This window comes from Bos indicus x Bos taurus, chromosome 13 (genome assembly GCF_003369695.1).
Source record: "Bos indicus x Bos taurus breed Angus x Brahman F1 hybrid chromosome 13, Bos_hybrid_MaternalHap_v2.0, whole genome shotgun sequence".
Lineage (NCBI taxonomy): Eukaryota > Metazoa > Chordata > Mammalia > Artiodactyla > Bovidae > Bos > Bos indicus x Bos taurus.
Window position 1 is genome coordinate 53,375,367 of NC_040088.1, and position 13,503 is coordinate 53,388,869.

Consider the following 13,503-nt stretch of genomic DNA (forward strand, 5'->3'; position numbering starts at 1 on the left):
GAAGAGTGGAGAAAATAAACAAAATGTAAAGGAAACCCGGAGAGAAACAAAATGGAGCTTCAGATGTGAGCTTTAACTCAAGAAAAATTCTACTTCCAGCAGAAAATCACTCAAAATGCAGACCTCTGAAAGCAAGGGTGAGAATGGAGCAGAGTAAAGAAATCTGAGGAGGCTGTTGGAAACCCATGACTGAATTCCTGCTGTGTAATAGGGAAACCAAAGGCCAGTGTTCTTTAGGGATCAATGACACCATTCCCTATAAGAAAAGATGACTAACCTACTCCCTAAAAGTTGATTAATTTTCACTTCCAGTTCTGTAGAATAGAATAACTAAATTCCAGTGACCTGAGGACAACAGAAGCTTGGGCTGTATTTACTATGATGGGTGTTTGGACCAAGATTCTCACCAGCCTTAGGGATGATAACCCATATGATACCAGAATGCTGTGCTTATGTTTCAAAGTCCACAATGCTTGTATTACATTTATATGGTTAGCTTGAATCCACACATAATGACAATGATCTAAGGGAATTTTTTTTTTAAACTCAATGTACATGTTTTGCCTGAAATAGCAGTGGGGAAGAACAGAGTGAAAGTGGGAATTGTTACATGAGAGGTCTTAGCACTCCTAACAGGCAGGGAATAGGTAAGGGAGATATTTTAGTGCCATTTAAAGGAAACATAAGAACACTGTTCACATGAGTGACTGTGTTATGAGAAAAGGTTTCCAGGGGAGTAGCTTAAGCCGTTTTATGCTACCCCTTTAATGCCAAACAGTCTCCTAAAGGATGTTAAAATTATCTTGGAGTAACTGTGAAGAAAAGAACAAGTGCTATGTTTGTGGAACTGACCATCATCTTCATTAGTGACAATGCAGAATCAATCAAGCAAAGATTGCTTATTTGGAATTATTATAATCCTAGGACTGCTGGGAACATGTTAAACACACTGGAGAATTATGTAATAGGATTATCATTTAAACAAAATTTTTTTAATTCGGAAAATCAAGATTTGGAAACAATTAGTGGGTAATAGAAGTCAATACAAAATTTTCTGAGTTATTGGAGAGTTAGTCATGAAGCTCAAGAGAAATTCATAGGAGAGTAAACACAGAAACATCCATGGAGGCTTCCTGGAATATAAAGTCCTGAAGACTCCCTGGTAGTTCAGCTGGTAAAGAATCTGCCTGCAAGGCAGGAGACCCTGGTTTGATTCCTGGATTGGGAAGATCCTCTGGAGAAGGGATAGGCTACTCACTCTAATATTCTTGGGCTTCCCTGGTGGCTCAGATGGTAAAGAACCTGCCTGAAATGCAGGAGACCTGGGTTCAATCCCTGGGTTGGGAAGATCCCCTGGAGGAGAGCATGGCAGCCCAGTCTAGTATTCTTGCCTGGAGAATCCCCATGGACAGAGGAGCCTGGGGGGCTACAGTCCAAGGTTGCACAGAGTTGCACACAACTAAGCACAGCACAGGCAGAAGAGAAGATAAAGCGTTAGTCACTCAGTTGTGTCTGACTCTTTGTGACCCCATGGACTGTAGCTCTCCAGGCTTCTCTGTCCACAGAATTCTCCAGATAAGAATACTGGAGTGGGTACCCATTCTATTCTCCAGAGGATCTTCCCAACCCAGGGAACAAACCCATGTCTCCTTCAATGCAGGCAGATTCTTTACCATCTGAGCCAGCAGAGAGGCCTGAAGAAAAAGTACACGCCATAAAATAAAATAATGAAATTTAAATAAAATATAAAAGTAAAATCAAATATGACAGCAAGCAAGTTTCAGAGAAAATGCTCTGGAGACAGCAAAGAACAGAGGGTCTGTGATGAAGTGCAGACAAAATATGACACATCTTTGAAGGGCTTGTGTGAGCTCAGATGAGGAGGGATCCTAGACCAAGGCAGGGATATGTGTACTTCATAATAAGAAAATAGAGAGCCTCTTAGTTTCTAAACAGGGATTGGGCCTGACTTGCTAATAAGACTCATGCCAAAGTCCAAGCTTGGGGAATGGGAGTCTAGATAAAACGTGGTGTTTATGGCAACTTAGGGGGCAAGAGAAGAGAAATATTCCAAAGGGAGAAAAAAATGAAAGAGACAGTTCAAAGGCAGATTCCTGAGGACATTGTGTCTAACTATCTAACCCAGATCCCCAGGGAGGCAACCCCTGGAGTGCTTGCCACCAAGGGTCTACTGAGTCATCAGAGGACACCAAGTGTAACTTAATTTACCCAAAATGTTCTTTGAAGATAGTAGATGCAGAGAAGAACCCGGACTCTGTCAACTCAAAAGGCAATGTCTGAGTATTTGGAATAAAGACCACAGTACATGTTGCTAAAAAGAAGACAACTTAAACTTTAAGACCACATATTAAGAAGAAGATGGAATGAGGCACAGCATAGATTATTATATGAGCCAGAAGCCTCGAAATGTTTACACTGAGGTTTTCCCCATCAGCAACATCACTGGTTCCTAAGGAAAAAGCAATACGACAAATTGGTGATAAAGCCCCTTTATCAAGGGGGAAAAAATGGTTACATAAGTAAGAAGGATGGCTGGTCTTATCATACTCCTACCCTTCCCCAATCCAGCCCTCATACCCAAATTCACTGGAATCTTAGGCTCTGGTATTTACAATGGCACCCTCTCCCCTAACAGTCTCAATCCATACCACTCCTGTAGCTTGCCCACTGGCTCAGCAGTAAAGAATCCACCTGCAATACAGGAGCCACAGGAGATGCGGGTTTGATCTCTCGGTTGGGAAAATCCCCTGGAGGAGGGCATGCCAACCCTCTCCAGTATTCGTGTCTAGAAAATCCCATGGACAGAGGAGCCTGATGGGTTACAGTTTATAGGGTCACAAGGAGTCAGACACAACTGAAGCGACTTAGCACACATGCACGCATACCACGCCTATACCTTTCTGTACAGGAGACCCTTTCAGAGTCCTAACTTTCTATCTTATGCTTCCACTTCACTCACATATTCTGGGTAAGGGTGAAGCAGTTAATGCTCTATCTTCTCTGCCTGTAACCAATTACAATAAGTTGAGAGGAAAGGCTGGTTAAGACACCTCACTGATTTCAAGATTACCCTTTGTCTCTGTTTTCATGACTTCCTGATCATTTGTTCTAGAACATTAACCAGAAAGCAATAAATGTTATTTTAACTGCAGTCGGATGACTAATAGAGATGGAGAAGAAGCAATTACTGGAAGACAGTGGCAGTGCAGATTTCCCCTAATTCTTAGTCCCCGCTTAAGGCTATTTTGCAATGCTTCCAAGGTCTCTTGGAGTATAATTTTTCATTTAATCAGAGTTCACCAGACTATTCTGAACACACTTCCCTAAACTCCTTATTTTTATTACTTATTTTAAAAGTTAACTGTGTGAGTAAAATCTCATCTAAATGAATAGACTAAACATATAACAATTTGTTAGGACAAACAAAACAAAGGCAAAATATACAGTATTTGTGTAGGAAATTTTAGAGAAATCATCTCTGCAAAGGTATGCTTCATAGAAATCTCATAAGAAAATGCTAGTGCATACATCATTCAGTTATCCCTAGGAATTGTTCTTTTAGAATACTATCTATGAACATTTTTTAACCATAAGCTGACTTAACTCACCATGTAGCCTATCTGGAGCCCTCCTTCCCTCATGCTGGGTCACTATGTGCTCAAAGCAAACAGTTCTTCATTGAAGCTGTTCCTATCTCTCTTCATTCCCCAATCCCTAAATTCCTTAGATACAACCAGGGCAGATTAGACCATGAAAACCAACAGCTTTATTCTTGCCAGCATAGGGGGCTTACTTGACCTGGAACATTACCAGCTAAAGTGGTCATTGCAACAGCAAGAGAAAGGAAGAGGAAGTCACTCCAGTAGACTAAGATTGTTGTTCTGTTTGGATAAAGCAAAGATTGGCAGATCAGCTAGGAATTTAAAAGGCAGTTCTAAGAGGAAACATAGCTCTGGGGGCTTGGTGAATTTTCCAGCTATCCCAGGTTGGCTGGAATCTGTTTGTATATACAGCAGAGTCCAGAACAAGATCAACTCGTTCACACACTCCTAACCAACAGATTCTGTGTCCAAGCACAAAGAAGACATAAAGGATCTCAAAGGGAAAAAAGAACCCAGGCCAACTTGAAAACGGCCTGAAGTTTGACTTTTGTCCACAGCCCCCTTCCCCTATAGATATCAGCAGAGAGTAGAAGCCTTACAACCTGGTGGGATTAGAGTACAACCCCTGATGTATCTTCAGATGAATGCAAACACACGGCAGCAACTCCACAGAAATGAGACTTAAAGATAAAAGCAAGAAAAAAATTAGTGTCCACACAGGGCAGGAGAGAGAGAATTCACAGATTCAATCCAGGTGAGTTACTAAAGGAAAAAAAAAAAAGCTTTTAGAAGGAAAGAAAGTCAGACTTGATAGTTGCTACAACATGTGTGCTAAGTCACTGAGACATGTCTGACTCTTTGCAACACCATGGACTGTAGCCCGCCAGCCTCAGAGAAGATCCAGCCTCAGAAATCCATTGGATTTCTCAGGTAAGAATACTGGAGTGGGTTGCTATTCCCTTCTCTAGGGAATTGTCCTGACCCAGGGATCGAATCTTCGACTCCTGTGTCTCCTGCATTGGCAGGCAGATTCTTTACTGCTTAACCACCTAGGAAGCCCCAAGGTCAGCATTACCCTGGTACCAAAGCCACAAAAATATACCACAAGGAAAAAAAAATCCTTAAAGAATAGAGACACTAAAATCCTTAACAAAATATTAGCAAAGTGAACCCAGCTACATATAGGAAGAATTATACACCATGACCAAATGAGATTTACCCCAGGAATGCAATTTGTTTAACATCCAAAAATAATATAATATATAATATTATTAACAAAGGAGAAAATTCACATGATCCTCTTCAGAGGTGCAGAAAAAGCACTAAAATGACTATAATCATAGATAAAATACTGGCAAGGACATGGAGCAACAGGAACTCTCACACATTGCTGATAGGAGTGTAAAATGGTACATCCACTTGGGAAATTAGCTTGGTAGTTTCTTTAAAAGTTAATAGCTTCCCATAGAAACACTCTTAGGGATGTAACCAAGAAAAATGAAAACATGCAGCCACAGAAAGACTTGTATGTAACTGCTCATACCAGCATTATTCATAATAGTCAGAAACTGGAAGCAATCTTTGTGCCCAACAAGAGGTGAATGGATGAACAAAAAGTGGTGCATCCATGCAAAGGGGTATCATTCAGCAATAAAACAAATGAAGTAGTGAGCGTGTCATAACACAGATGAAGCTCAAAAACACGATGCTAAATTAAAGAAGCCAGATGCAAAAGTCTGCATATTTAATGATTCCATTTATACAAACTATCCAGAATAGTTAAATTTATAGAGCTATAAAGTAGAATCTGTGCTTTACTGGAGGAAAGAGTAGAGATTTACAATACATGGTCTCATGATAATTTTTTGACATGATAAAAATGTTCTAAAAATGGATTATGATGAGAGTTGCAAATATAACATGTGCATGCTAAGTCACTTCAGTCATGTCCGACTCTTTACAACCCTGTAAACTGTAGCCCACCAGGCTCTTCTGTCCATGGGATTCTTCAGGCAATAATACTGGAGTGAGTTGCCATGCCCTCCTCCAGGGGAATATTCCCAACCCAGGGATAGAACCCAGGTCTCTTACATCTCCTGCATTGGCATGCAGGTTCTTTACCACCAGCACCACCTGTGAGGCCCACAAATATAATACATTTATTAAAATTCAAAATATTTTTTAAAAACTCTTTTACAGGTTAATCAGAGGGAAAAGCAGGGGTCAACTCAGGTAAGACCTTGTTAGCCATGGTAAGGAATTTGAATTGGAGTTTGGTGGAGAGCCATGGGGCAGTTTCAAGAAAGAACTCCATAATTTAATTTTTTGGCGGTTTTGTGGGTTAGTTTTTATATTTGTTTTGTTTTGTGTATTTCTCTTGCTACTATGTAGACAATGGACGATAAGAGAATCAGAATGAGACCAGTTGTACGGACTCTTACTCATTCAGGCAAGAAACAAAGCTTGCTCAGATGAGGATGACAACAGTGGGGATATCCAAATAAATTTTACACTCAAGAAAATGGAATTATTGCTGTTTAGTTCAGAAAACATGAAGCAGGAGACCAGAGGATGAGAAAATACCAGATTTCCCTTACCTCCAGATGCACACATACAGTGAAAAAGCAAAAGTCACCTAAATCACCTTCCAAGAGAAAGCTGGGTGAGTGTATGACTTACTCAGTGGTTTCTAAGTGATGAACATGGAGTAAACAAGAAAACAGAATGATTTCTAATCATGCAGCAGCCAGACTGTTATTCAAAATGTTATTTACATTTCAGGAATTTTTTTCCCTCCAAGTGTCTTATGTTTGTTTGTCCTAAAGAAATCACCATCATCAAAAATCTGGGGGGTCTGTCTATAGTTAGGGAATTGCATGTTTGAGGAGTACACGCATGCCTGTTGTTCCCATGTACGTGTAGAGTCCTTGACGGAGTCAGTAAAACTGGGAAAAAAGAACAGAGGGTAATGAGAGATGCCAGTTTTATATCCCTGTGCTGACGCTCAAAAGTCTTGATATTTCCACGTGTGTTTGAATCTCCTCCTTGTTTTAATTATGTTCATTCAGTTCTAAGTGATGCATGGTATCAAGCATGACCAGGAATGGAAATATTTCTCTGTGGAATTTTTTAAATCTTGATTGCTGCAAGGGAAAGTCCTTTAAGAAAACAATTTTTCCAAACACAGATGAGATCCCTGTAACTAAGACCATTCTCAAATGGAATCATATGAAGCTTGTGGCCTATTTGCCCAACTCCTGTTAGTCTCAGTGATACACTCCCCCAAAAGGCAGAAATCTGAGAGAATGCAAGAAAGGGGTGCAGAAAACAGAATCTGGCAAGCAGTGAGTAGGACCCCAGAAGTGTTTTTCATGTCTTGGTTTGTGAGAAGAAAGAGCTGTTTATTCAAAGTGCTGCTTCAGGGGACAGGAAAACACAGAGGAGGACCCCAGCCTAGTGACCTCCATGAATTGCTGGCTGCAGCTCAGCCTCCCAGCCTCGCCTGCAGGAAGCCAGCATCCAGACTCCCAACTTCCAGCACTAATCAGGGCGGGTGATGGGGCCGGCCTCTGGTGAGCAAGTTATAAGAATGCTATTAGCCATATTCAAAGTTCAGGGCAACTGTTTCCTCCTCAAACATTCTGAGAACAGCAGGCAGAAGCTCAGAGGCCAAGGGGCCAGGCTGCTGCTCAGAGGGCTGGGAGCGGTGACATTGCTTTTCTCCCCACGGAAGTTTGATGACAGTGGGTGGTCAGCTTTGGCCCAGAGTCCTGGATTAACAGGAAATCCTCCTTTCTTCAAGGTCACAGAGTCGCTGTCTTAGAATCACTACTTATAGTCTCTGAGTCCCTCCTTTAAGCCTCAGGTAAGGCCACCTTGACCAACCTATGGTGTTAGCATAATGCAATGCCCTGTCTCAGTTATGCTGCATTGCCCCTGGCTGACCATCCAGGTGACTCACTGGGGAAAATGGCTTTGACACACACAAATTGTCCTGACCTCAGTACAATGAAATGCCAATCCACTTTTAAGAGGACATGTGTTTCATTAGACATTTCCTGGCGCTGAGACTGCTTCACCCACATCCATTGTCACCCTTTTTTAACAGCCAGGATGACTTGCCCATGAGAACTTGTCTGGGTTATGTGGCACCAGTTATAATCTGGGAACTAAACTCATATCTCACCCAGCCATGCCTTTAGCTATGGTTGTTGCTGTGGGAGCAGTGGATGCCAAAAGAACTGGGCTTACAAGGCACCACCCTCGCTGGGTCCAGGAAATAATGAGAGAGGGTGAATGTTTGGGCCAGAGAACAATTAGAGTTGTGCTTTAGGAAGACTAAGTCTGGTCACCTCTACAGGAGACATAAAGAGGAGACATCAAACATTAACTGCAAATGATCAGCCTAAAACAGAAAAGGCTGAACCTGGAGAGAGGCAGTGTCTTAGCCCCTCAATGGGTGACACGCAGATATTTCAAAACCACCCCAGTTTTTCTTTTTGTTTCATTTCTCCTCTCCACATCTTCCTCTCTTTGATTTCTCTGTTCATTTCCCCCTCTCCCTCCTTTCCTCCAGAGGATTCCCTTAACTTCCACTAGCCAAACAAACTATTCAATCATTCTATGCACATTCCTGCATGCTCAGTTATGTCTGACTTTTTGTGACCCTATGGACTGTATGTAGCTTACCAGGCTCCTCTGTCGATGGGATTCTCTAGGCAAGAATACTGGAGTGGGTTGCCGTTTCCTCCTCCAGGGGATCTTCCCAACCCAGGGATCAAACCCATCATCTTTGCTGCTGAGCCATCGGGGAAGTCTTATGAGACACGGCCTTTTCCTCAAATACTTTTCATGAGCTCCTGGAGCCCTTGGAGAGGTCTTCCTTCAATCAGGGGTAACCAGGATTGCAGGGCTTTGGCCAGACCACTGTGTGGAAACTTCAGACATCTGTTCATTATTTCACAGACTTCATTTTAAATATTGGGTTGGCCAAAAATCTCATTTGGGTTTTCCCATCTTATATAAAAATCTGCACAAATTTTTGACTAACCCAATAGTATATCTTTCAGAAGAGCAGCAAGGAGTTCATCAGATTCAAGTAAGTTTCTTAAGAACTTCAAATTTAAAGGTTAAGTGACTTTTAGGGAAAATGAAATAAAATCACAGAAAAGGCATTGGCTGTCCACATAACCATTGCTTGATGAAGGAAATTACAGTTAGGGAGGCTTCCTTTATAAAATACAGAATTATGAACTTCCTTGATTTTAACAAATATAAACTAAGTGGCCTTGTGGACTCCAGACATAATCTATCATCTGATCTCACACGACTTACTTCTGTTGACATTAGGATCCCTCACAAAATGAAGGATTGTTCAGTGTTAACATGGAAAGTGACATAAAAAGTATGTTAAGAAATGATAAATAAAATTCTTTTTAGTTAAATGAACATAGGGAAATGTCACCCTTAATGAGGTCAATCACAAACTTTATAATGCAATTTAATTGGAGTGGAAAGGGACTAAGGGAAAATTCACAGTTAATCTCAAAATGTTCTTCCATCCCTAATAGTGTGTGGTTCTCTGGTGGCTTGCCCTTGAGCCTGTGATTATAACCTAAGGAGTATTCCAAACCCTTGCTTTGATACGAGGCACCAGCTGAGCCCTATGTTAAATGGAACTCTTCTTTCCTACTCTTCATGTTTCCGTGTGGAGGGGCCTCCATCCGGGGAACACTCCTGGTCTCGCTGCATATTATGTTCATTCTTTTCCAGAGGACAAGGGTGCATAGTTATGTGTGACAAATATTGGTCCACATTTCCCAACTAGGCAGAGAACATAAACACGTAGGATCCTATCTCTTTTCTTCTGTCATCCCTCACTCTTCTCACCTGCATGACATATCTTACCAGTGTGTTTTGAAGAAGGAACTCAACATTCCACCACAGGTCCTTCGTTTTCTTCCTAAAGACTTATGTTCTGACCTGCTGTCTGCTAAGAGGAAGCAGTCTACCTAGTGAGGGAGGTCTATGGTTTTGGAGTTGTGCCAGTAGCCTGGTAAAGTACCCCAAATTTCAGATGAAAATTTAGCAATCCCATTAGGCTACAGATCCCAGGCTACCTTCTCCCAATAATCCTCCCCCCACAGCAAAAGGGAATTATTTCCTATACATCCACCTGACTTCTGAGTCTATCTTCCAACTGAGATTCATCACCAATAAAGTGTTCATACTCGGAACAATAGTAGGATTCTAGATGTTTTTCTTCTGAAAGCATCCTTTGCAAATGAAATGAGTCTTTACAAACCCAGGCATATCTCAATATATCTTAGTCTACCTGGATGAACAACTACCATTCAGGCAATTCAAAAGCATATGCTCTAATGACATAAATATAACTTACAGAATATAAATCGTAACTTGCACAATAGAAGTCTAGTTGAATCATAGTTGGATCTAGTTGATCATGCACATGTTCTTACAGCCACTTTCACCCTATCACACTTTATACAACAATAACTTTAACCCCAGAATTGTCTAGGACTGTGTGCTTTACAAAGTGCCTTTCCATTCATCTTCCCATTGAATTCTCACCATAACTCTAGAAAATAGGCACAACAGAATCAATCTTCCATTTTACAGAGGAAAACAGTAAATCTCAGGGGAGTCACAGTGTGGCCCGAGGCCACACAGCCAGATGGCAGACCCATGACTGTAAGTTGAGTTTCCTAACCTTTAGACAGTTGTTTGGCAAGGCTCCAGCCAGACCTCATTTCCTAGGATGAGCTCTCTCCATGAGACATTCAATCTGGCCATTCCCAGATTGGTTGGTCAAGAAAGTGGCCATGATTAGACTCACACACCACAGATGGCAGAATAACTGCTTCAGTCTGTCTACAGTCAAATTCCCTTAAAACGTCCAATATACGATTCAACCTGAACTCAAAAGGCCCTGAAGAGCTCCAGCCAGCAGACAGGAGCTCAGTGGTGAGAGAGGAGAGCATAGGCTACTTTGGACCCTGGAAAATGATGCTCTTAGAGCATCCCTGTTTTGTAACCACAAAAGTTCCATGGCAATAAAATATCTTTTAAAAAATGAAAGACAAAACAAAGGAAAACAATTACATCAATACAATGATAGTGCATTGGGAGAAAGTATGAAAACTTCAACCCTTTTATTTCTTTAAATTATTCAGACAAATTTCACAAATACCTTAAAATTTCTGGAAAATTTCTCTTTAAAGCACCAAATCTGTAGAGTAGAATGAATTTCTATTTTTCATCCAGATAATTTAACTTTGTTTAAAATAAAGCAATCTAAAAAGGGAGATGTATATATAAAAAATTGTTTAATGTATAAAACAGCTTGATAAAATGTTTCATTTTCTGCTGTCTTTTTAGAGGAAAAAAGACAAAGAAGATTTTTCCCAGCTGGGAAACACTTTAGAGAGGTGACAGCTCTGATAACAGAATAAGCTACAGACTATTCCACTGCACTGAAACAAACCACCCAGAAGCTAAATACCATGTTGCTCATATGGGTAAGAGAAAGTAACTAATGACTGAACTCTCGAAACACTTACTAGATTTCCTGGAGATTACTAAGGATTGGAAAGTGGTTGATACAAGCCCATGGTTTATAGAGTCAAGAACAAGGAGAGTAAAGATTAGTAAATAATACCATTGGTGGAAGAAATCTTGACACACATGCATGATTAGTTGATGGGAAAACACAGTTTAACTTTAAATAATACATTATAAAGCAATAGAAGGAAATATAGACCAATCTACTAGAACATAGGTATTCCATCACATGACTTTCAGTTCAGTTCAGTCGCTCAATTGTGTCCAACTCTTTGTGACCCCATGAATCGCACCACACCAGGCCTCCCTGTCCATCACCAACTCCCTGAGTTCACTCAGACTCATGTCCATCGAGTCAGTGATGCCATCCAGCCAACTCATCCTCTGTCATCCCATTTTCCTCCTGCCTCCAATCCCTCCCAGCATCAGAGTCTTTTCCAAAGAATCAACTCTTCACATGAGGTGGCCAAAATACTGAAGTTTCAGCATTAGCATCATTCCTTCCAAAGAAATCCCAGGGCTGATCTCCTTCAGAATGGACTGGTTGGATCTCCTTGCAGTCCAAGGGACTCTCAAGAGTCTTCTCCAACACCACAGTTCAAAAGCATCAATTCTTCAGCGCTCAGCTTTCTTCACAGTCCAACTCTCACATCCATACATGACCACTGGAAAAACCAACATGTGACTTTATGCAACCCATAATTACCAAAATGTTCTTGAAAATTAAATAATAATTGAAAAGCACTACAAGGTTATGAAAATAATAGGACACAAAATTATATATAAGGTATAGGCTAAATTTTGTACTTATATGTATAAACATGGAAAAACTATACAAAAAAGATCTTAATTACCCAAATAACCATTGGTGTGGTCATTCATCTAGAGCTGGACATCCTGGAGTCTGAAGTCAAGTGGGCCTTAGTAACCATTATTATGAACAAAGCTACTGGAGGTGATGGAATTCCAGCTGAGCTATTTAAAATAGCTCAGCTATTTTAAATAAAGTGCTGCACTCAATATGCCAGCAAATTTGGAAAATTCAGAAGTAGCCACAGTGGCCACTGGAAAAAGTCAGTTTTCATTTCAATCCCAAAGAAACACAATGCCAAAGAATATTCAAACCACTATACAATTGCCCTCATTTCACATGCTAGCTAGATTATGTGCAAAAGCCTTCAAGTTAGGCTTCAGCAGTACGCAAACTGAAAACTTTCAGATGTACAAGCTGGGTATAGAAAAGGCAGAGGAACCAGAGACCAAATTGACAAAGTTCGTTAGATCATAGAGGAAGCAAGAGAACTCCAGAAAAACATCTACTTCTGCTTCATTAACTACACTAAAGCCTTTGACTATGTGGATCACAACAAACTGTGGAAAATTCTTAGAGAGATGGGAATACCAGACCATCTTTCCTGTCTCCTGAGAAACCTGTATGCAAGTTAAAGCAACAGTTAGAACCAGACATGGAACAACAGACTGGTTCAAAATTGGGAAAGGAGTACAACAAGGCTGTATATTGTCACTCTGCTGATTTAATTCATAGGCAGAGTACATCTTGTGAAATGCCAGCTGGATGAATCACAAGTTGGAATCAAGATGGTCAGGAGAAATATCAATAATCTCAGATATGCAGATGATAAAACTCTAATGGCAGAAAGTAAACAGGAAATAGCCTCTTGATGAGGGTGAAAGAGGAGAGTGAAAAAACTGGCTTGAAACGCAACACTGAGTCCCATCACTTCATGGCAGGCAAATAGAAGGGGAAAAAGTGGAAACTGACAAATTTTCTTTTCTTGGGCTCCAAAATCACTGTGAATTGTGACTGCAGCCATGAAATTAAAAGACACTTGCTCCTTGGAAGGAACGCAATACAAACCTAGACAGCGTATTAAAAAGCAGAACAAACTCTTTGCCAACAAAGGTCCATATTGTCAAAGCTATGGTTTTTCCAATAGTCATGTATGGAAGTGAGACTTGGACCGCAAAGAAAGCTGAGCACCAAAGAATTAATGCTTTCTAATTGTGGTGCTGGACAAGACTATTGACAGTCCCTTGGACAGCAAGGAGACCAAATCAGTTAATCCTAATGAAAATTATCCCTGAATATTCATTGAAACGGAGAAGGCAATGGCACCCCACTCCAGTACTCCTGCCTGGAGAATCCCATGGACGGAGGAGCCTGGTAGGCTGCAGTCCATGGGGTCGCTGAGGGTCGGACACGACTGAGCGACTTCACTTTCACTTTTCACTTTCATGCATTGGAGAAGGCAATGGCAACCCACTCCAGTGTTCTTGC